The following is a 25,868-nucleotide window of genomic DNA, read 5'->3' as shown; positions in this document are numbered from 1 at the left end:
TTCTGGTGAAGAACGTTGTAAGGCCTTAACCGATCTGACCTTAACCGGTCTGGTTATTATTATGTAGATAGTTGACTTGTGAGTTTTACTCATCATGGTTTTTCCCATTTGGGTTTCCACATCAAAATATCTTGTGTTATGGTGATTGTGCTTCTATGGGTGAATACTCTATTTTCTGTTTGGCTTGTTTGTGTTTTAATCAATTTATTGTTTAATCTGCTACACCGGTCTGCAGTTAAACTACTTAAGAGTTTGTTTATGTTTTTGGGTATACTAATTCACCCTCCTCTCTTAGTATTCATCAATTGTTATCAGAGCCAACCTTTCTATAAGTCTAATCACTTGGAAGGAGATATGGTGGAATAAAGCATGAGGGAACTCACTCACCATCTTACTGAGTCTGAGAGATCATATGATGAACTCAAAATCAAGTATAAAGCCTCTTTAGCCAAGAGAAGAGAACTTGCCAAGCAATTGATGGAATTTAATGAAAACAACTCTTCTGATGAAGCAGACATGGAGGCCCTAGTCAGAGAAGTGGATAAACTAAATGAATCCAAAACTAACCTAAGGAGGGGGTTGGAAGGACTGACTATCAGGATGAGTCAGGAGGTAGAAAATAGAAGAAAAGTTGAAGATTTAGTGAAGGACAAGGAGCGTGAGATCTCTAGGTTGAAACAAGAGATTGGAACCATCACCACTCATCTGCAAGAGAGTAATGAAGAGAAAGAAGAAATACAAGTAGACCTAAATGCTGCTATCTCTCATAATGAAACCTTGATGAAAACCAATGATGCTCTTTCCAAGGAACTTGATGAATCAAAGGAGATACTTGCAAAGTTCAACCGGAGTGCTGCTAAGTTGGAACAAAAGCTAGAATCGGTGAAGCCATCAAAGGATACCACTGGACTTGGTTTCTCTAGATACAAGGAAGGTGAGACCTCTGGAACCAAGAGTGATGCACTAAAGGAGCAATTAGTGCCTAAGAACAACAGTAGGAGTAAAGGTAAGTAAAAGTTTAAACCTATTTACTTTAACTATCTTAAGGAAGGACATACTGCCAATGTATGTAGGAGCAAGGCTTATAATATCTTTCCTTACATACAAAACAACGTGACTAGATCTGGTAGATTTAATGGTCACTGTTATGCATGCAACAAGTTTGGGCATAGAGCTTTTGTGCAGGTTGGTTATGAACAACTCTGGAAGTTATGCACCAAGATCTAAAGGAGTTATCCTCGAATTTCCTATGAACCAAAACCCAAACCGGTATAGAACCTATGACCACTGGTCAAATGGTTATGGAGCGGCAACTACTTGAAGAGTAACCTATTTGATCTGTCATGGTAGCGGTCACACTACTGCAACATGAAGAAGGAAGAGTGGAAATGTGAACACCGGACCATGGAGAACACCTAGATTGGTATGCTATCATTGCAACAAATCAGGACACACTGCCAGAGCATGCAGATTGAGAAATAATCCATCAGGAGACATACTGATCAACCCATAAGGGAAGATTGATGTTGAAACCGTTCAGGTGGATATGGATAAAGCTTGGGAAAAGAAATCTGAAGAGAAGCCACAAGATGTACCAGTGTCCGCACCTAGTGTGGAGATCTTTGAACTGACAAACTGAGCTTCGAAAAGCTTAGGGGGAACATATCGGTAAAAAATTTTTTAAACTCCCAGAGTATATCGGTAAAGTACCTTTATCAGTATTTGTTACCTGTCAACTGACAGAAGAAATGAAGCAATAAAAGGTATAATTAGGGTTTGAGCCCTAATGGTGATGCATTTATTATGGTAGGTGGGAGCATGTTTAAAAGTGACTTTTGTCATCATTTTTACTTGCCTATTTTCAGAGAAGATTTTTTCTAGCTTGAGCAGTGCAACCAGAGTGACTCATCTTGCATTCAAAAGAATTCAGAAAGGAATCTTGCACAAGATTTTGCAGCCACTTCAAGCTATCAGTGTGGATGACAAAGTGGTAAACAAGCTTATGAAGAAGTGTGTTGTGCTCAACATCTGCAAAACCTAGTTCGGAGTGTGAAGGTATTTCTCGTTGAAACATTATTATCATTTGGAATCTTCTAGATATGGCTTCTGCATCTCAAATCCCTTCTAGTTCTACTGAACCCGAGGAATCACTTGAGTTTCTTAAAAAAAAGATGAAATATAATGCCCTATCTCAAATTCCCGCCGGAGTCATTATCGAAGGTGATGTTTCAGGATATATTGATTGCAAACTAGAAGACCTAGGGTCCCTATTCATTCACTCCCAGCTGAGTCTGTTCTGTGGAGACGATAAGAAGATTAAACCTGAATACAACATAATAGAGAGGCAGAAATTACATAATGCGGTATATTTTTTTGAAGAATTTATAGAAGAACACATCAAGATTATCCTTAGTAGGGTTCATGGTGATAAGTTGTACCTTAAGATAACCCATGATATTACACCGGAGGCAATTCATGTCATGATTGGTTTCTGCAATATTGGGAAGTCCCCGTTCTTTGCAACATCACAAAAACCAAAGTGACAGAGCTCACTGGTTCTATGAGCGACCAATGGGCAATGACTATTAACACCATTAAAGATGACTTGGTGAAATATGCATGCATGGTAATTGAGTATAGAGTATTCTATGCTAGCAGAATGAATTCTATTCCTATAGCTGCAGTACATGCCGCTTATAGGATGATCAAGGAGAATGCAGAATTTGACTTATGTACCTGCATGTAGAAACAACTCATGGAGAACTTGAAGTTGATCAAATTCAACAAAACTCTGAGGTTTAAGTTTGTTCAATTTCTTGTTGGTTTATTTTTCTACTTTCAAGGATATTTTCCTGGATTCGGTGATGTTCAATGGTCGAGTGACCTATCAGTTTCCAAACAAATAAAGGAGAGTCTGCAATTAGTGGGAATTGCATATCCAGAGACTCTGAACAGGTATTTTGATGAGTTCAGACTAAAGATGAACCATAGAATGAGAATATCTAGTGATCTAGTTAATAAATATGAAGATGAAATCTGTTTCACAATCAAAATAGATCATTGCATAATGGAAGCGATCGAACCCAGAGAAGATGTAGTTGAGCCTATGGGCTATGAAGTGGTAAATGATATACTGACAGGGTATGCCTCTACCCTACTTGCTTCACCACTAGATCCCAAGAAGAAGAGGACTAGTACTTACTCTAAGAGGATCAAACCTATTGAGGTACCTGTAGACACCTAAAAATGGTCAACGCTTGCAGAATCATACTTTAACATTTGCGCATTGCCTCATTTTAGGTTTTTGCGTCGCATTAACATTTCTCCTATGTTTCGCACTTGGTCTTTATCATTTGCAAACATCGAGTCATTCTTCTACATTCTTCATTTATCTCGCTCTCAAATTTGGTCTTGTCGACAACACTATCCAATCATGATTTTAATCGATCTTATCCTATTGCATCAATGTGCGTGCTTATTTGTCATCATTTTGGACATCATCAATCCTAATTAGGGTTTTGTCCTCCTATCAATCTTGCGATCAATTTGTCATCAATCGTTGTCCTCTTATCAATCTTGTCATCTGGCGATCGATTTATCATCAATCCTTCAATCTTGTCATTTAACGATCGATTTGTCATCGGTCGTTGTCATGTTCGATCTTGTCATTTTGAGATCAATTCGTCATTGATCGTGGTCATTTTCAATTCTGTCATTTTGCAATCTATTTATCATCAACTCTTGTCATCTTGTTCGATCTTGTCATTTTGTGATCGATTTGTCATCGATCGTTGTCTGTCTCAAATATGTCAATTTGGATCAATTTGTCATTGTTCCTCGTCAATTGGTGCATTTTCTCAATCAAATAATTTATCACATTGGTCATTTATCAATCCAAAATCAAATCATGATCGAGTCAATTATCTTTCATCAAGACCTAATTCATCTTCTAGGGTTTCATGATTTAATCATTTAACCTTGTGTGTGTCATTTCTTCCTTTAGGATTAATAAATTGTTTATTTATCCTAAGTCTTCTCATTGCAATTAAATGTTCATTTAATTGGCTAATTATTCCTCCTTGTGAATTAATTAATAAATGAAAGATTATTAATTAATTTACCTAATTTCTAATTTTCATCAAATTTCTTAATTCCTAAATTCCTCATTTTCTAATTTCTTAATTTTCTAATTCCTAATTTCAATTTCCTCCTATTTCTCTCCTAAATTCATGGAAATGACATAGAAATTTGTCATAAATTTGTCATAATTGACAATCAATCAATTTTGACATAGAAGTTGTCATAATTTGTCATAAATTATCAATCAACAAATTTTGCATAGAAAGTGCATAATTTGTCATAATTGACATAATTGATTTGCAATTTCCATTTGAATTGAATCATGCTAATCTTGTCATCTCTCCAATTCTTCTATAAATTGGATGAATTTCTTCAATCAAATCTTTTAATGAATAATCCTTAATCAGACTATCGAATCTAAGCTTCTAGTAGTCTTGATCAAAAATCCTGTCTACTTGCTTTCAATTGTGTGTGCACTTGTAGGTGAGATCCACAACTATTTGGAGAGGAAAGAAGAAAAATGGAGCCGCATGAAGGAGCATTCAAATCGTGTCTATGGTTTGCATAATTTCTAGTTTTGAATGCTTTTGTTTCATGTCTCTATTGAGTGTTGTTTAGGATAGAACATTGCAATGAATGCATTTGTGATTGAGCTATTATGTTTATCTTGTCTTGTGATGATTTCCTATTTCCTAACGTACATTAATTGGTGAACCCAATGTGAACACTAACCATCTAATCCCTTTATTGTGTCTTTGAGTGCTTTTGAGTTGATTTGTAGGCCAAAAAACCCAAAAACAGGGTCATGCAGGGTTTTTTGGAGACTTCTGCGCCTGTGTGAAGCAACCTGCGCCTGTGTTAAGCATTCTATGCTTGTTTTGAAGACATTCTGCACTTGTGTCATGACTTCTGCGCCTATGTCATGACTTCTACGCGTGTGTAAAGTCCAGAACAGAGGTAAAAATGCAGTGTTTTACTTGAAATTTGTTTAGTTTTTGCATTCTATTTTCTGTGCTTTGGGTTTTGGTACTAATTATTTGTGCAGAATCTTGGCATATGCATGGCAAAGACAACAAATCAAATTACTAACATGTTTATGCAGAATCGATAGTCAAAGACAACAAATCAAACTTCTAACTCGGGTTTTGCAGGTTGCCTTGGAGAAACAACCAAACTTTGTGTTTGTGATTTTTAATTAGGCACTTAGTGATTTCTAAATAGGTTGGAATGAACGTGTTTATGCTTTTATTTTTGAGTGTGACATTGGAGTAGGAGAGTATGCTCTCATCCTTTTTAGGGTGATCAGAAATCCAGATCTTCGATACCATGCTCGTGTCTTTGATTGAGTATCACCTTTAGAGGGCCTGCCTTCCTGACCACTTTTCTTTTGCAAGCCAGTGATAATCGTGAGAAGGGGACGACCCAAAGTGAGTACGGCTAGAATTCCTTGGCATTCTAACTCACTATAAAAAAATACCCAATGAGCGAAAGCTTTGAAGGAAGTATTATGTGGGAATTGCAGTTACTTGGGAAGTGATGACCCTTGGACTCTTTCTCATATCAACATCTAAGTAGGGCCTCTTGGTCTAAATCGTGCTTGCACGACTACATTTGTTTGGTATCTTGATGGGCTTAATGTCTCAATCATGCTTGCGTGACATCAAGGAGTAATGCTTAACAGAAATCCTTACTAAACACCTTGTTTTTAGAGGCCAAAAACCCTTCTAGTTGCTTGAGAAGGACAAATTCGGATACTTGGAAGAGATACTAAGTTTGCCATGGGGAGATTTCCATGGGGACTGATGCTTGGCTGCCCTGAGAAGTGAGTGCCGTGGAGGGGAGCCCATGGGGTCAATCATCTATGTATTCTCCTTGAATCCCATAATGAGTCTACCTCTCAAGTACCTAATGTCTTTGCCTACCATAAGAAATGTGGAAATGAGCATGATTGTCTTAAGTCTAAGTTGCAATATCCTGTATTCTTTGCTTGTCAAAAGTTGAATTGCATCCCATTTCAAAAAGCAAAACAAATTGATCCAACATAAGATTAAGCACAAGAGACATTCATCCAACAAAGGTTCAACAAATCTTCAAAATTCATCTTCAAACATGGTTGTCAAATATTGTTCAAAATCTTATCTCAACAAGCATGTCACTTACATTTAGGTTCATCCTAGGTTGCATTTTGCAAAGTCATTGTCAATTACCAAGGTTAGGTTTCACCTAAGTCATACTCCTTTGCATATCAATAAGAGTCATCCATTTGCATATGTCCTCTTGCATCAAAGTCATATCATTGTCATTCATTCATATTTGCATACCCTAGGTCTCTTCATTAAGCTTAGGTCATTATCATATCATATTAAGGTTACTTGCATATTAATTGTCCCTTTGCATATAGTGCCAAAATTAGGTTTTGTCATACTTGAGTAATCCTAATCTTTGATGAACCCTAAGTCATTGTTAAGAAGTCTAGACCTTATCAAATCTTTTGTCCTTTTGTCATCAATATCATTTGGTCAAACCTAGCTTAGTATCCAAGCATATAAGGGAGACTTTGTCATTTGTCCTTTTGTCACTTACGTCCTTTTGTCCTTTAAGGTCTAGATACCATTCCAATTTCCTAAGGGTCCCTCTCTTAGATTAGCATTCATAAGTTTGTCAAAATCGTCAAAAAACAACCAAAAACATAGATTGCATGCTCGTCTATATAGTTTGCATTTAGTTGCATATCATACATTATCTTTGAAAATTCCAAAAATATTGCATTTGCATAGTGACATGTCTATTGAAACAAGGTTCCAAGCACCAATGATGCAACAAAGTTTGACATATCAACCGACAATGCAATCACAATTCTATCCAACCCAACAACAAAGCAACATTGATCAAACTTTTTATGATGAAACAAATCTCCAAATACAAAAACTAGAGGAGAAACTAGCTCAAGAAGAGGAGATATTGGAACAAAGAGTGAAAAACATTGAGAAGAATAGATCACAAATGTCCAAAGTGTTTCAAAAATTTCCAAGTCAAAATCCAAAGATTGAGTCAATTGATGTAAGATCTCTTCTTGAACGATCAGACATACCAGCTCTCCTCTCCCAAATAGAGACGATGAAACAATTTCAAGAAAGGAGACAACATCAGTTTCAACATTATGTGCCTCCACATCAAGAACAAGAAGGTGTTTACTATCAATCAGATTTTCAACCATCACAACCAATTGTTCAACAACTCAAACATTTTCAACCAACACAACCAATGGTCCAATTTCAACAATATGTCCAACCAACTATACAATGTCAACAAATGGTTCAACAAATGGTGGGATATCAACAAGTCCAATCAACATATCAATGTCAACAATCACCAAACGTTCAAAAACAAAGGTTGCAACACACACCAAGCCAAATTTTGAACATGTCAAACCAATTTGATCAACATCTAGTTCGAAATCAAAACATGACATCAAACCAAGACCAACTCCTTTCCAAACAAGTTCAAATTCCAGATACCACTATGTCAAAACCTCGAAAGAAAGGTGGCTTTATTGCAATGCTCTTAAGGAAATTACCAAGTGAGTTTATTGAGGAAGATCAAGATAATACAACTATGTCTAGCAATGCCTCATCCCCCCACAAGCAAATTGACTCTCCAATGGCATCTATCCCTACACCTCTAGAAGTTTCACAAGAACCTTCCATATTGTCCTCATCAAACAATACACCCAAGGATGCAATTAGCCAAGGGCTATCCATAATTGATTGCCACGATAATCCAATTCATGATGCACATCCTTGTCATGTTTCAGAAATACAAGACCCAATGCCACCATGCATTTTATTGCCAGTACCTATTTTAGAGGACCTCATTCGAAGTCCCTCTTCCTCATGTTCAAGCATTGATTCCTTGCCAAAATCCATCACAAATGTTCAAAGTGCATTTCGTTCATGCCAAAATATTGATTCCTTGTCAAAATCCTCCATGCATATCCAAAGTCCAACCTCATGTCAAGAAGATAATTTAGAGCATAAAGAAACGTGTCCTAAGGAAAATCAAGATCAAGATCCCGAAACCTTATCATCGAATCCAATTGTTGACCAAGACTCCATGTTCCCAGACACTCACGATGATTCCCATATTCTTGTCCATCCTATCCAAAATCCTATTGACACTCCATTCCCCGAGCAAGATCAAGATATCCCAGTTCATCCAATACCAAACGATCCCCTTCCATTTCATGAAAACAATGTCCTTTCAAATCCCATTGACATTCCACTTCCTAAGAAAGATCAAGATATCCCTTCCATCCTTTCCGATGATCCCATTGAAAGTCAAGAGCAAAGTACCTTTAAAGAGGAATCCAATGATTTTCCTCCTTGTCCAGATCAAAGTATCCTTCCAAGTTCATTTCCAACACAAGACCCTATCATTCCTTCAGATCCTCCACAAGATCCACTTGTTCCTCCATCTCCTTGTCTTAATGCTCCATATACACTCCAAGATCGTATTTCTTGTGATGATCCCATTATTCCTCCCATTCCATCTCTTGAAGAGCCTATCATTGAACCATGTCCACAACATGATCCTAATCCCCTTCATGATTCTAATGTGTCAATGCAAGATGTTCATGAACCCTCTACATGCATAATGGGTTCTTCCACTTTGGTGCAATCCGATCCACTTCAAGATCTTATTATTTCTCTCATATCATATCCACCTCATAATGGACTCGCATCTTCTTCCCAAAGAAAAGAGTATCCTACAAGTCAAGATATTCATAAAGGCAAAGGAGTAGACCTTCATGAGCAAGAACCCCTCCATATCAAAGAATATACTAATGGTCATGTCTACACAACTCACTCTCAAGACGTTGGCATCCCTCCATCAAAATCAAAACATACACCTTCCCCATCATACCTTCCATCCATTCTAGGTCCCTATATCCCTCCATCTCCTATGCAACATCATCAAAGGCACACATCTTGGAGAACCTCCCAACCATCCCACATGCCTCCATATCATTCCCATCCACATCGACATTCATTCCCTCTTCCGAGCAATTTGGATGCCAAGTATAAAAGTCATAAGTCTAGAAATCCACCTGTATTCAGGGATCAACATGTCCAATATAATCGACATGTCAAAACAAAGAACAATATGATCTATAAAGAAAAAAATATATCCAAAAGGCCACAAAGGCCCACTGAGCAAAATAAAGCAAAGTCAAAATATATATGGGTTCCTAAATCCCTTGTGCAAGCAATGCACTCCAAGGAACCACAAAAGCATGAAAAGTAAAAAACCATGTGGATCCCTAAGCGGTTCCTTGAAGCATAAAAGTCTAAAGAAACATCAAAATTGGCATCCAAAATTGCTATTCCTCCATCCAAACCTCTCAAATTTGTTCCTCCATCACCTTCATCATCCATTTTGGGCTCTTATGTCCCAAAATCCCAAGCTATTCCTCCGTCCAAATCTCACAATCTGAAATACGTCTTTCCTCCATTAGTCCATCACCCCTCAAGGTGTGTGCCAATGTCGATCTTGCCTTCATTTCCATCCACTCAAGCCCAATTCTTCCAATACCCTATCCATTATCCAATGCATATTTTCCATCCTTCGATCCCTTTGATCCAATCCTTTGCATAAATCCTCGCCTTAGTTTCATCTCATTTTCCATGTCCTTATCCTACCAACGTCTTTGAGCATACTTTTAAAGGTCATCATCCATTTTTTTCAAGGCTACTATCCAAACAAAAAGACACTTGAGTCATTCCTCCATCCCCTATCATGTGTCCATCTTCTCTTGAAAAAGTCAAAATTAAAAAAAAAAAAAAAAAAAAAAAAAAAAGTAAAGCAAAAATAATTCGTCCACTGGTGAAAACCTAGCAACCAGGTGCCTTGGGCAAGTACCGTGATGAAAACCTGGCAAACAGGCATCATGCGTAATTTATGAACTTCTTGCACACCACACTTGGGGGCAGGTTTCCTCCTTCATATCCTATTGCCCTTCATTATCCTATCATACTATGTCATTACCCTTCATATCCTATTGTCCCTCATGTCTAGTTTCCCTTTCCACCTTTGATCTTGACAAGGCTGAGGATCATCATGAGCATCATGCATCTTGTTTACAGCTCTCAGTCTATCATAGCTTTTGGTCATTTATCCATTTGCTTATTATAACCTTTCATCCATATTCCCTAGCTTATTGCAACTTTCTGCCACTATCCCATATCCTATCTCGACCTTCAGTCCATGTCCCTTATCCATTCTTCCACTTTCTTATCCTATCCATATCTTATCACTATCCATACACTCTTTTTCATTCCTTGATCTTGATTTGACATAAGGACGCAAAAATTAAACATATTTTTCAAAAACCTCTTGACATGTCCCTCATGCCATGTCACTGCTTTACGTTGTCATATCCAGTCTCTTGTCCCATCACGCAATAGCCCTTGAAAAGCACATCCGTATTGTCTCCATGCTAAAAGGCCTTTGTCTTCCCTCTATCCACCATCATTTCAGCAAGCCTATTTATTCACCTATCATACATATTCCTTGCCTTGCTAGACACTGGGGGCAAAAAATCAAAAAAATTGAAAAATGTCTTGAAATAATCCTAAAAATTGAAAAATGTCCTGAAATAATCCTAAAAAATCAAAAAATGTCCTGAAAAAAAAAAAGTCATAAAAATTGAAAAATGTCCTGAAAAAATCCCTAAAAAGTCAAATACAGTCCTGAAAAAAAATGACAAAAAAAAAAAAAATTGTAAAACTCCAAAAACAAAAACAAACATTTTGCAATACATTATTCCTTTTGTGCATGAGACAAATCACTGAGCATTCATCCAATGACACTCGCAATCACACGCTGTGCTTTAATGAAATCATGCTTTAACCAGATGAACTTTTTCAATCAAAACCAAACATTCAAGCTGATCACAATTGTCATATCAATCGAATATCAGTATCAAAATCATTTTCCTTGTTCCTATTATCATGGGTCTTATGCAGGGTGTGGTATACTCGAAACCAGACTGTGTCCTGTCTTAGACGGGGTACCACATTTCCTGAAACCAGACAGCATGATCGTCCTATCAACACTTTCAACTTTTGACAATGAAGATCAAGATGTTTGTTTGATTGGCTTGAATTTGTGTATCTTCTCTTTTTATTGATTTATATTTGGCTTCGATCATGTTCCTATGTTGCTCGATCATGTCACTGAGTGATTTAGAGTAACCGGGATGGCTCATTGTCTTTTTCTTTTTTGATTGTGATTGTCGTTTGTCTGTGATGTGTCTATTTTTTGCAAAAAGGGTTGTATTTCAGCTCTGGCCTTCAATGCGATGATGCTACACATCCATTTTGCTCCATAAAAATAAAGGTTCTCACCTACAAAGTGCATTACTGCAAGTAAGTTTTTCTTCGTCTCTAACTCTCCCCTGTCTCATTTCTTCTTACTAACATTTCTTCCGTCAGTCCGGATAGTCAGTTCGGTCTAGTGCTTCGATATCCAAACACATATGCTGTATCCTGCATTCATTGTTTAGTACATTTGCATTCCATCACATATTACATCAAGCATTTTATCCATTTCATTTCATAAATACATAAAAAATACATAAAAATACATCCATACATGTTCATAAACAAGTACATAAGTCATCCATACATAGCAAAATAACTACAAATCATAACACATTGCATCCCATCATATCGATGCATTTCATATCACATATCATAATAATATCGGAGTACAAAATTGGACTGTCTGTCCTAAGTATGGCCCGCAGGCTGACTACAACATGTCAAACTACATAATGTCCACTGTCTATCATAAGGAGCACGTGCCTCTATCACTGGGTGCTCCCTCTATCCTCCTCATCCCTGCCATGTCTCACGGATGATGTCCCTTCTGGTCCTGGCTATGGTGGTCTCATAGGTCCACTCACCCCCATGCTGCTCAATGACCCCAAGAGCGTGACCTACTCTCTGTCCTCGATCGTGCCCGATATGAAGGTGCTCTCCACTCCGATGGAACTGCACTCTCATATAGTGTCCTCCAATATAGTCTCTCCTCTCCGGTCTCTACCAGCATCTGTGCCATCTCCCGTGCACTGGCATCCCTAATCGACCCAATGAACTCAGTGACTCTCTGTCCCTCTCGCTGTGCCTGAGCTATTGCTGTATCTCATTCTGTCCTCAAGCTGGCATTTTGTCTCTCCAATGTTGCAATATAGTCCTACTGACTCGCTATGGTAGCCCTGCACATCTCCATCTCCTCTATCCTAGCTATCTCTGACTCTATGGGAATATCCTGCAATGTCTCCTGATCAGCTGAGTCTGGCTAATCATCCGACCCACCATCATCACCCTCATCCCTGTCCCTGTCATCCTCATCATCCTCGTCATCCTCCTCATCCTCATCATCTCCCTCCTCTCCTGTGAGTGGGAAGTCCTCCTGTCTCCTCGGTACTGGGATATCAGGATCAGTCAAAAGCACTGGCCGTTGTTGTGCAAACCATATCTCATACTCCTCTGTCATCCCAGCATCCACCACATCTGACCTCCAATCCCACTGTCTCTACTGTAGCTCTGCAAAGTCGGCATATGCTATGTGTGGCTGAATCATACTCCCCCACTGACTCGTCTCTCTGTGAGATCGGGCAAAGCATGCAGTCCTCCTAGGTACATCCTGCGTCCCTCCAAACTGTCGTCTAACTCTCTCTGGCAGGTACATCTCAATCATTCTCTGGCGATTCACTGGTCACCCAATCAGGTACCTCTCCTGTCTACAATAAGGTAGCTCCTCACTGTCATCTGACCATCTAGGGAAATCACGATAAGGCCTCCATATGAACTCTCTCAATCTGTCTAGCTCATGTCGCCAGTATAATATGTATCCAAATGGACCCTGTCTCAGTGCTCCACCATAGCAATACACATATGGTCGGTGTGGTACAACTTGTCTCTCTGTAATCGGTCGACATATGGCTATGTGCTCAAATGCCCATACCTGAAGCAATGTGACTCCACAGCTCAAAGTCTGCACTCCCTGATATGCTATCTGATGCAGCTGAAAATATAGCATAGCAAGCACACATGGTCCCCACGCATACACCGTCCCCTCTATCACCATCTGCTCTAGCACTCTTCCCCATCCAATAGGGAATCCATTTCCTCGTCTGTCTCCTGCTAACAGACATGCTATCACAACTAATATCACCACACATCGCTGATCATACTCTCCTGCCATAGTCTCCCAGCAGATCTCCCTCTCGACAATGTCCAGATCATCTGCGTCGCACTCAAATAGCCTGCATAATGCATCTCTCCCTGTCACTGGGTCATACTCTATCATCTCTCCATGTATCGGAATGCGGAGGATACGCCATACATCCTCCAATGTCACTGTCACCTCGCCAGTCGCCAAATGGAATGAGGAGGTCTCCGAATGCCATCGCTCTGCCAATGTGGTAAGCAATCCTGTGTTTGCCCTAATCTTAGGCATGTATGTGATGTAATATATGCCAAGTCTTGCTAATGTGTCTCTCTCTATGCTCCTGAGTCTATGTCGTAGCATGAAGCAATCCAGTCGGTTCTCCCGTGTGATCAACGGATACTGTCGACTCTGCATCACAATTGGGGCAAATTTTGTCAGTTTTAGGGTTTGCTCCTATGGGTTGCATTTCCTCATTTTTATGTCTAATCAGGGTGTTTTTCATCTCATTTGACCTATCCTATCCTTGTCCCCCCTTTCCGGAGCATTTGCATGCCGTTTTGACCAATATTAGGGTTTCCAATGCACACTTGCGCCTGTGTCCAGGAACTTGCGCCTGTGTCAGGTAACCTGTGCCTGTGTCTCCCTACACAAGCGCAGAAGACCCTACACAAGCGCAGGATTCACCCTACACAAGTGCAGAAGTCCTTTTCTGCATCCCCTGTGGGCCTCGCAATGTCCCGCAAGCAATCAAAATTCATGAAATTGAAAACATGGGTATTTGAGATCCATACCGCTGCTCCTACGTCGTCCGGTCGTCTGAATGTGCGTACGTGTTCCCCGAGGTGATCCGCCATTGGAATGTTCGCCATCTATCTGCAAGTGTCCTTGTCCAGAGCAACAAATCCTCCTCTTTGTCTAGTGCAAATGAGCAATTTTCCCTCTCTTGGTCTCATTCATAGATCTTTGTCAGCACATAGATGGACGTGCACCCTCTCCATCTTATGTTGGTCACGGTCCTTTGCATCTTCAGTTGCTGGTCCTTCATGCATCCGGTTTCCGATTGTCAGTCCATTCGATCCTATCATTTTTATCGATCAATTGGCATCTTTTCTCGACATTTCTGGCCAATTCCTCGAGGGGGCATGCATATGTCATTATTATTATTTGGGGCATTTTCATTATTGTTCTTTGAAACAACGCTTAAAATCGCATTTTCTCAAAGAGGGGCAAAATGTAGACACCTAAAAATGGTCAACGCTTGCGGAATCATACTTTAACATTTGCGCATTGCCTCATATTAGGTTTTTGCATCGCATTAACATTTCTCCTATGTTTCGCACTTGGTCTTTATCATTTGCGAACATCGAGTCATTCTTCTACATTCTTCATTTATCTCGCTCTCGAATTTGGTCTTGTCGACAACACTATCCAATCATGATTTTAATCGATCTTATCCTATTGCATCAATGTGCGTGCTTATTTGTCATCATTTTGGACATCGTTAATCCTAATTAGGGTTTTGTCCGCCTGTCAATCTTGCGATCAATTTGTCATCAATCGTTGTCCTCTTATCAATCTTGTCATCTGGCGATCGATTTATCATCAATCCTTCAATCTTGTCGTTTAACGATCGATTTGTCATCGGTCGTTGTCATGTTCGATCTTGTCATTTTGCGATCAATTCGTCATTGATCGTGGTCATTTTCAGTCCTGTCATTTTGCAATCTATTTATCATCAACTCTTGTCATCTTATTCGATCTTGTCATTTCGCGATCGATTTGTCATCGATCGTTGTCTGTCTCAAATATGTCAATTTGGATCAATTTGTCATTGTTCCTCGTCAATTGGCGCATTTTCTCAATCAAATCATTTATCACATTGGTCATTTATCAGTCCAAAATCAAATCATGATCGAGTCAATTATCTTTCATCAAGACCTAATTCATCTTCTAGGGTTTCGTGATTTAATCATTTAACCTTGTGTGTGTCATTTCTTCCTTTAGGATTAATAAATTGTTTATTTATCCTAAGTCTTCTCATTGCAATTAAATGTTCATTTAATTGGCTAATTATTCCTCCTTGTGAATTAATTGATAAATGAAAGATTATTAATTAATTTACCTAATTTCTAATTTTCATAAAATTTCTTAATTCCTAAATTCCTCATTTTCTAATTTCTTAATTTTCTAATTCCTAATTTCAATTTCCTCCTATTTCTCTCCTAAATTCATGGAAATGACATAGAAATTTGTCATAAATTTGTCATAATTGACAATCAATCAATTTTGACATAGAAGTTGTCATAATTTGTCATAAATTATCAATCAACAAATTTTGCATAGAAAGTGCATAATTTGTCATAATTTGTCATAATTGACATAATTGATTTGCAATTTCCATTTGAATTGAATCATGCTAATCTTGTCATCTCTCCAATTCTTCTATAAATTGGATGAATTTCTTCAATCAAATCTTTTAATGAATAATCCTTAATCAGACTATCGAATCTAAGCTTCTAGTACTCTTGATCAAAAATCCCGTCTACTTGCTTTCAATTGTGTGTGCACTTGTAGGTGAGATCCACAACTATTTGGAGAGGAAAGAAGAACAATGGAGCCGCATGAAGGAGCATTCAAATCGTGTCTATGGTTTGCATAATTTCTAGTTTTGAATGCTTTTGTTTCATGTCTCTATTGAGTGTTGTTTAGGATAGAACATTGCAATGAATGCATTTGTGATTGAGCTATTATGTTTATCTTGTCTTGTGATGATTTCCTATTTCCTAACATACATTAATTGGTGAACCCGATGTGAACACTAACCATCTGATCCCTTTATTGTGTCTTTGAGTGCTTTTGAGTTGATTTGCAGGCCAAAAAACCCAAAAACAGGGTCATGCAGGGTTTTCTGGAGACTGCTGCGCCTGTGTGAAGCAACCTACGTCTATGTTAAGCATTTTTTGCTTGTGTTTAAGACATTCTGCACTTGTGTAATGACTTTTGCGCCTGTGTCATGACTTCTACGCCTATGTCATGACTTCTACGCCTGTGTCATGACTTCTGCGCCTGTGTAAAGTCCATAACAAAGGTAAAAATGCAGTGTTTTACTTGAAATTTGTTTAGTTTTTGCATTCTGTTTTCTGTGCTTTCATTTTTGGTACTAATTATTTGTGCAGAATCTTGGCATACGCATGGCAAAGACAACAAATCAAATTACTAACATGTTTATGCAGAATCGATAGTCAAAGACAACAAATCAAACTTCTAACTTGGGTTTTGCAGGTTGCCTTGGAGAAACAACCAAACTTTGTGTTTGTGATTTTTAATTAGGCACTTAGTGATTTCTAAATAGGTTGGAATGAACATTTTTATGCTTTTATTTTTGAGTGTGACATTGGAGTAGGAGAGTATGCTCTCATCCTTTTTAGGGTGATCAGAAATCCAGATCTTCGATACCATGCTCGTGTCTTTGATTGAGTATCACCTTTAGAGGGCCTGCCTTCCCGACCACTATGCTTTTGCAAGCAAGTGATAATCATGAGAAGGGGATGACCCAAAGTTTGTACGGCTAGAATTCCTTGGCATTCTAACTCACTATAAAAAAATACCCAATGAGCGAAAGCTTTGAAGGAAGCATTACGTGGGAATTGCAGTTACTTGGGAAGTGATGACCCTTGGACTCTTTCTCATATCAACATCTAAGTAGGGCCTCTTGGTCTAAATCGTGCTTGCACGACTACATTTGTTTGGTATCTTGATGGGCTTAATGTCTCAATCACGCTTGCATGACATCAAGGAGTAATGCTTAACAGAAATCCTTACTAAACACCTTGTTTTTAGAGGCCAAAAACCCTTCTAGTTGCTTGAGAAGGACAAATTCGGATACTTGGAAGAGATACTAAGTTCGCCATGGGGAGATTTCCATGGGGACTAATGCTTGGCTGCCCTGAGAAGTGAGTGCCGTGGAGGGGAGCCCATGGGGTCAATCATCTATGTATTCTCCTTGAATCCCATAATGAGTCTACCTCTCAAGTACCTAATGTCTTTTCCTACCATAAGAAATGTGGAAATTAGCATGATTGTCTTGAGTCTAAGTTGCAATATCTTGTATTCTTTGCTTGTCAAAAGTTGAATTGCATCCCATTTCAAAAAGCAAAACAAATTGATCCAACATAAGATTAAGCACAAGAGACATTCATCCAACAAAGGTTCAACAAATCTTCAAAATTCATCTTCAAACATGGTTGTCAAATATTGTTCAAAATCTTATCTCAACAAGCATGTCACTTACATTTAGGTTCATCCTAGGTTGCATTTTGCAAAGTCATTGTCAAGTACCAAGGTTAGGTTTCACCTAAGTCATACTCCTTTGCATATCAATAAGAGTCATCCATTTGCATATGTCCTCTTGCATCAAAGTCATATCATTGTCATTCATTCATATTTGCATACCCTAGGTCTCTTCATTAAGCTTAGGTCATTATCATATCATATTAAGGTTACTTGCATATTAATTGTCCCTTTGCATATAGTGCCAAAATTAGGTTTTGTCATACTTGAGTAATCCTAATCTTTGATGAACCCTAAGTCATTGTTAAGAAGTCTAGACCTTATCAAATCTTTTGTCCTTTTGTCATCAATATCATTTGGTCAAACCTAGCTTAGTATCCAAGCATATAGGGGAGACTTTGTCATTTGTCCTTTTGTCACTTACGTCCTTTTGTCCTTTAAGGTCTAGATACCATTCCAATTTCCTAAGGTTCCCTCTCTTAGATTTGAATTCATAAGTTTGTCAAAATCTTCAAAAAAAACCAAAAACATAGATTGCATGCTCGTCTATATAGTTTGCATTTAGTTGCATATCATACATTATCTTTGAAAATTCCAAAAATATTTCATTTGCATAGTGACATGTCTATTGAAACAAGGTTCCAAGCACCAATGATGCAACAAAGTTTGACATATCAACCGACAATGCAATCACAATTCTATCCAACCCAACAACAAAGCAACATTGATCAAACTTTTTATGATGAAACAAATCTCCAAATACAAAAACTAGAGGAGAAACTAGCTCAAGAAGAGGAGATATTGGAACAAAGAGTGAAAAACATTGAGAAGAATAGATCACAAATGTCCAAAGTGTTTCAAAAATTTCCAAGTCAAAATCCAAAGATTGAGTCAATTGATGTAAGATCTCTTCTTGAACAATCAGACATACCAGCTCTCCTCTCCCAAATAGAGATGATGAAACAATTTCAAGAAAGGAGACAACATCAGTTTCAACATTATGTGCCTCCACATCAAGAACAAGAAGGTGTTTACTATCAATCAGATTTTCAACCATCACAACCAATTGTTCAACAACTTGAACATTTTCAACCAACACAACCAATGGTCCAATTTCAACAATATGTCCAACCAACTATACAATGTCAACAAATGGTTCAACCAATGGTGGGATATCAACAAGTCCAATCAACATATCAATGTCAACAATCACCAAACATTCAAAAACAAAGGTTGCAACACACACCAAGCCAAATTTTGAACATGTCAAACCAATTTGATCAACATCTAGTTCGAAATCAAAACATGACATCAAACCAAGACCAACTCCTTTCCAAACAAGTTCAAATTCCAGATACCACTATGTCAAAACCTCGAAAGAAAGGTGGCTTTATTGCAATGCTCTTAAGGAAATTACCAAGTGAGTTTATTGAGGAAGATCAAGATAATACAACTATTTCTAGCAATGCCTCATCCACCCACAAGCAAATTGACTCTCCAATGGCATCTATCCCTACACCTCTAGAAGTTTCATGAGAACCTTCCATATTGTCCTCATCAAACAATACACCCAAGGATGCAATTAGCCAAGGGCTATCCATAATTGATTGCCACGATAATCCAATTCATGATGCACATCCTTGTCATGTTTCAGAAATACAAGACCCAATGCCACCATGCATTTTATTGCCATTACCTATTTTAGAGGACCCCATTCGAAGTCCCTCTTCCTCATGTTCAAGCATTGATTCCTTGCCAGAATCCATCACAAATGTTCAAAGTGCCTTTCATTCATGCCAAAATATTGATTCCTTGTTAGAATCCTTCATGCATATCCAAAGTCCAACCTCATGTCAAGAGGATAATTTAGAGTATAAAGAAACGTGTCCTAAGGAAAATCAAGATCAAGATCCCGAAACCTTATCATCCCATCCAATTGTTGACCAGGACTCCATGTTTCCAGACACTCAAGATGATTCCCATATTCTTGTCCATCCTATCCAAAATCCTATTGACACTCCATTCCCCGAGAAAGATCAAGATATCCCAGTTCATCCAATACCAAACGATCCCCTTCCATTTCATGAAAACAATGTCCTTTCAAATCCCATTGACATTCCACTTCCTAAGAAAGATCAAGATATCCCTTCCATCCTTTCCGATGATCCCATTGAAAGTCAAGAGCAAAGTACCTTTAAAGAGGAATCCAATGATTTTCCTCCTTGTCAAGATCAAAGTATTCTTCCAAGTTCATTTCCAACACAAGACCCTATCATTCCTTCAGATCCTCCAGAAGATCCACTTGTTCCTCCATCTCCTTGTCTTAATGCTCCATATACACTCCAAGATCGTATTTCTTGTGATGATCCCATTATTCCTCCCATTCCATCTCTTGAAGAGCCTATCATTGAACCATGTCCACAACATGATCCTAATCCCCTTCATGATTCTAATGTGTCAATGCAAGATGTTCATGAACCCTCTACATGCATAATGGGTTCTTCCACTTTGTTGCAATCTGATCCACTTCAAGATCTTATTATTTCTACACAACTCACTCTCAAGATGTTGGTATCCCTCCATCAAAATCAAAACATACACCTTCCCCATCATACCTTCCATCCATTCTAGGTCCCTATATCCCTCCATCTCCTATGCAACATTAGCAAAGGCACACATATTGGAGAACCTCCCATCCATCCCACATGCCTCCATATCATTCCCATCCACATCGACATTCATTCCCTCTTCCAAGCAATTTGGATGCCAAGTATAAAAGTCATAAGTCTAGAAATCCACATGTATTCGGGGATTAACATGTCCAATATAATCGACATGTCAAAACAAAGAACAATATGATCTATAAAGAAAAAAATATATCCAAAAGGCCACAAAGGCCCACTGAGAAAAATAAAGCAAAGTCAAAATATATATGGGTTCCTAAATCCCTTGTGCAAGCAATGCACTCCAAGGAACCACAAAAGCATGAAAAATCAAAAACCATGTGGATCCCTAAGCGGTTCCTTGAAGCACAAAAGCCTAAAGAAACATCAAAATTGGCATCCAAAATTGCTATTCCTCCATCCAAACCTCTCAAATTTGTTCCTCCATCACCTTCATCATCCATTTTGGGCTCTTATGTCCCAAAATCCCAAGCTATTCCTCCATCCAAATCTCACAATCTGAAATACGTCTTTCCTCCATCAGTCCATCACCCCTCAAGGTGTGTGCCAATGTTGATCTTGCCTTCATTTCCATCCACTCAAGCCCAATTCTTCCAATACCCTATCCATTATCCAATGCATATTTTCCATCCTTCGATCCCTTTGATCCAATCCTTTGCATAAATCCTCGCCTTAGTTTCATCTCATTTTCCATGTCCTTATCCTACCAACGTCTTTGAGCATACTTTTAAAGGTCATCATCCATTTTTTTCAAGGCTACTATCCAAACAAAAAGACACTTGAGTCATTCCTCCATCCCCTATCATGTGTCCATCTTCTTTTGAAAAAGTCAAAATCAAAAAAAAAAAAAAAAAAAAAAAAGTAAAGCAAAAATAATTCGTCCACTGGTGAAAACCTGGCAAACAGGCACCTTGGGCAAGTACCGTGATGAAAACCTGGCAAACAGGCATCATGCGTAATTTATGAACTTCTTGCACACCACACTTGGGGGCAGGTTTCCTCCTTCATATCCTATTGCCCTTCATTATCCTATCATACCATGTCATTACCCTTCATATGCTATTGTCCCTCATGTCTAGTTTCCCTTTCCACCTTTGATCTTGACAAGGCTGAGGATCATCATGAGCATCATGCATCTTGTTTACAGCTCTCAGTCTATCATAGCTTTTGGTCATTTATCCATTTGCTTATTATAACCTTTCATCCATATTCCCTAGCTTATTGCAACTTTCTGCCACTATCCCATATCCTATCTCGACCTTCAGTCCATGTCCCTTATCCATTCTTCCACTTTCTTATCCTATCCATATCTTATCAGTATCCATACACTCTTTTTCATTCCTTGATCTTGATTTGACATAAGGACGCAAAATTTAAACATATTTTTCAAAAACCTCTTGACATGTCCCTCATGCCATGTCACTGCTTTACATTGTCATATCCAGTCTCTTGTCCCATCACGCAATAGCCCTTGAAAATCGCATCCGTATTGTTTCCATGCTAAAAGGCCTTTGTCTTCCCTCTATCCACCATCATTTCAGCAAGCCTATTTATTCACCTATCATATTCCTTGCCTTGCTAGACACTGGGGGCAAAAAATCAAAAAAATTGAAAAATGTCTTGAAATAATCCTAAAAATTGAAAAATGTCCTGAAATAATCCTAAAAAATCAAAAAATGTCCTGAAAAAAAAAAAGTCATAAAAATTGAAAAATGTCTTGAAAAAATCCCTAAAAAGTCAAATACAGTCTTGAAAAAAAATGACAAAAAAAAATAAAAATTGTAAAACTCCAAAAACAAAAACAAACATTTTGCAATACATTATTCCTTTTGTGCATTAGACAAATCACTGAGCATTCATCCAATGACACTCGCAATCACACACTGTGCTTTAATGAAATCATGCTTTAACCAGATGAACTTTTTCAATCAAAACCAAACATTCAAACTGATCACAATTGTCATATCAATCGAATATCAGTATCAAAATCATTTTCCTTGTTCCTATTATCATGGGTCTTATGCAGGGTGTGGTATAATCGAAACCAGACTGTGTCCTGTCTTAGACGGGGTACCACATTTCCTGAAACCAGACAGCATGATCGTCCTATCAACACTTTCAACTTTTGACAATGAAGATCAAGATGTTTGTCTGATTGGCTTGAATTTGTGTATCTTCTCTTTTTATTGATTTATCTTTGGCTTCGATCATGTTCCTATGTTGCTCGATGATGTCACTGAGTGATTTAGAGTGACCGGGATGGCTCATGGCCTTTTTCTTTTTTGATTGTGATTGTATTTCAGCTCTGGCCTTCAATGCCATGATGCTACGCATCCATTTTGCTCCATAAAAATAAAGGTTCTCACCTACAAAGTGCATTACTGCAAGTAAGTTTTTCTTCGTCTCTAACTCTCCCCTGTCTCATTTCTTCTTACTAACATTTCTTCCGTCAGTCCGGATAGTTAGTTCGGTCTAGTGCTCCGATATGAAGGTGCTCTCCGCTCAGGTGGAACTGCACTCTCATATAGTGTCCTCCAATACAGTCTCTCCTCTCCGGTCTCTACCAGCATCTGTGCCATCTCCTGTGCACTGTCATCCCTAATCGACCCAATGAACTCAGTGACTCTCTGTCCCTCTCGTTGTGCCTGAGCTATTGTTGTATCTCGTTCTGTCCTCAAGCTGGCATTCTGTCTCTCCAATGTTGCAATATAGTCCTGCTAACTCGCTATGGTAGCCCTGCACATCTCCATCTCCTCTATCCTAGCTGTCTCCGACTCTATGGGAATATCCTGCAATGTCTCCTGATCAACTGAGTCTGGCTCATCATCCTCCCCACCATCATCGCCCTCATCCCCGTCCCCGTCATCCTCATCATCCTCATCATCTTCCTCGTCCTCATCATCTCCCTCCTCTCCTGTGAGTGGGATGTCCTCCTGTCTCCTCGGTACTAGGATATCAGGATCAGTCAAAGGCACTGGCCGTTGTTGTGCAAACCATATCTCATACTCCTCTGTCATCCCAGCATCCACCACATCTGACCTCCAATCCCACTGTCTCTGCTGTAGCTCTGCAAAGTCGGCATATGCTATGTGTGGCTGAATCATACTCCCCCACTGACTCGTCTCTCTGTGAGATCGGGCAAAGCATGCAGTCCTTCTAGGTACATCCTGCGTCTCTCCAAACTGTCATCTAACTCTCTCTGGCAGGTACATTTCAATAACTCTCTGGCGATTCACTGGTCGCCCAATCAGGTACCTCTCCTATCTACAATAAGGTAGCTCCTCACTGTCATCTGACCATCCAGGGCAATCACGATATGGCCTCCATATGAACTCTCTCAGTCTGTCTAGCTCATGTTGCCAGTAAAATATGTATCCAAATGGACCCTGTCTCAGTACTCCACCATAGCAATACACATATGGTCGGTGTGGTACAACCTGTCTCTCTGTAATCGGTCGACATATAACTATGTGCTCAAATGCCCATACCTAAAGCAATGTGACTCCACAGCTCAAAGTCTGCACTCCCTGATACGCTATCTGATGCAGCTGAAAATATAGCATAGCAAGCACACATGGTCCCCATGCATACACCGTCCCCTCTATCACCATCTGCTCTAGCACTCTTCCCCATCCAATAGGGAATCCATGTCCTCGTCTGTCTCCTGCTAACATACATGCTATCACAACTGCTATCACCACACATCGCTGATCATACTCTCCTGCCATAGTCTCCCAACAGATCTCCCTCTCGACAATGTCCAGATCATCTGCGTCGCACTCAAATAGCCTGCATAATGCATCTCTCCCTGTCACTGGGTCATACTCTATCATCTCTCCATGTATCGGAATGCGGAGGATACGCCATACATCCTCCAATGTCACTGTCACCTCGCCAGTCGCCAAATGGAATGAGGAGGTCTCCGAATGCCATCGCTCTGCCAATGTGGTAAGCAATCCTGTGTTTTCCCTAATCTCAGGCATGTATGTGATGTAATATATGCCAAGGCTTGCTAATGTGTCTCTCTCTGTGCTCCTGAGTCTATGTCGTAGCATGAAGCAATCCGGTCGGTTCTCCCATGTGATCAACGGATACTGTCGACTGTGCATCACAATTGGGGCAAATTTTGTCAGTTTTAGGGTTTGCTCCTATGGGTTGCATTACCTCATTTTCATGTCTAATCAGGGTGTTTTTCATCTCATTTGACCTATCCTATCCTTGTCCCCCCTTTCCGGAGCATTTGCATGCCGTTTTGACCAAAATTAGTGTTTCCAATGCACACTTGCGCCTGTGTCCAGGAACTTGCACCTGTGTCAGGTAACCTGTGCCTGTGTCTCCCTACACAAGCGCAGAAGACCCTACACAAGCGCAGGATTCACCCTACACAAGCGCAGAAGTCCTTTTCTGCATCCCTTGTGGGCCTCGCAATGTCCCGCAAGCAATCAAAATTCATGAAATTGAAAACATGGGTATTTGAGATCCATACCATTGCTCCTGCGTCGTCCGGTCGTCTGAATGTGCATACGCGTCCCCGAGGTGATCCGCCATTGGAATGTTCACCATCTATCTGCAAGTGTCCTTGTCCAGAGCAACAAATCCTCCTCTTTGTCTAGTGCAAATGAGCAATTTTCCCTCTCTTGGTCTCATTTATAGATCTTTGTCAGTACATAGATGGACGTGCACCCTCTCCATCTTATGTTGGTCGCGGTCCTTTTCATCTTCAGATGCTGGTCCTTCATGCATCCGATATCCAATTGTCAGTCCGTTCGATCCTATCATTTTTATCGATCAATTGGCCTCTTTTCTCGACATTTCCGGCCAATTCCTCGAGGGGGCATGCATATGTCATTATTATTGTCTGGGGCATTTTCATTATTGTTCTTTGAAACAACGCTTAAAATCGCATTGTCTCAAAGAGGGGCAAAATGTAGACACCTAAAAATGGTCAACGCTTGCGGAGTCATACTTTAATATTTGCGCATTGCCTCATTTTAGGTTTTTGCGTCGCATTAACATTTCTCCTATGTTTCGCACTTGGTCTTTATCATTTGCGAACATTGAGTCATTCTTCTACATTCTTCATTTATCTCGCTCTCGAATTTGGTCTTGTCGACAACACTATCCAATCATGATTTTAATCGATCTTATCCTATTGCATCAATGTGCGTGCTTATTTGTCATCATTTTGGACATCGTCAATCCTAATTAGGGTTTTGTCCTCCTGTCAATCTTGCGATCAATTTGTCATCAATCGTTGTCCTCTTATCAATCTTGTCATCTGGTGATCGATTTATCATCAATCCTTCAATCTTGTCGTTTAACGATCGATTTGTCATCGGTCGTTGTCATGTTCGATCTTGTCATTTTGCGATCAATTCATCATTGATCGTGGTCATTTTCAATCCTGTCATTTTGCAATCTATTTATCATCAACTCTTGTCATCTTGTTCGATCTTGTCATTTTGTGATCGATTTGTCATCGATCGTTGTCTGTCTCAAATATGTCAATTTGGATCAATTTGTCATTGTTCCTCGTCAATTGGCGCATTTTCTCAATCAAATCATTTATCACATTGG

This window comes from Cryptomeria japonica, chromosome 7 (assembly GCF_030272615.1).
Source record: "Cryptomeria japonica chromosome 7, Sugi_1.0, whole genome shotgun sequence".
In the NCBI taxonomy this organism is placed as follows: Eukaryota; Viridiplantae; Streptophyta; class Pinopsida; order Cupressales; family Cupressaceae; genus Cryptomeria; species Cryptomeria japonica.
The sequence above is the reverse complement of the archived record's forward strand: the minus strand, read 5'-3'. Positions refer to the sequence as shown.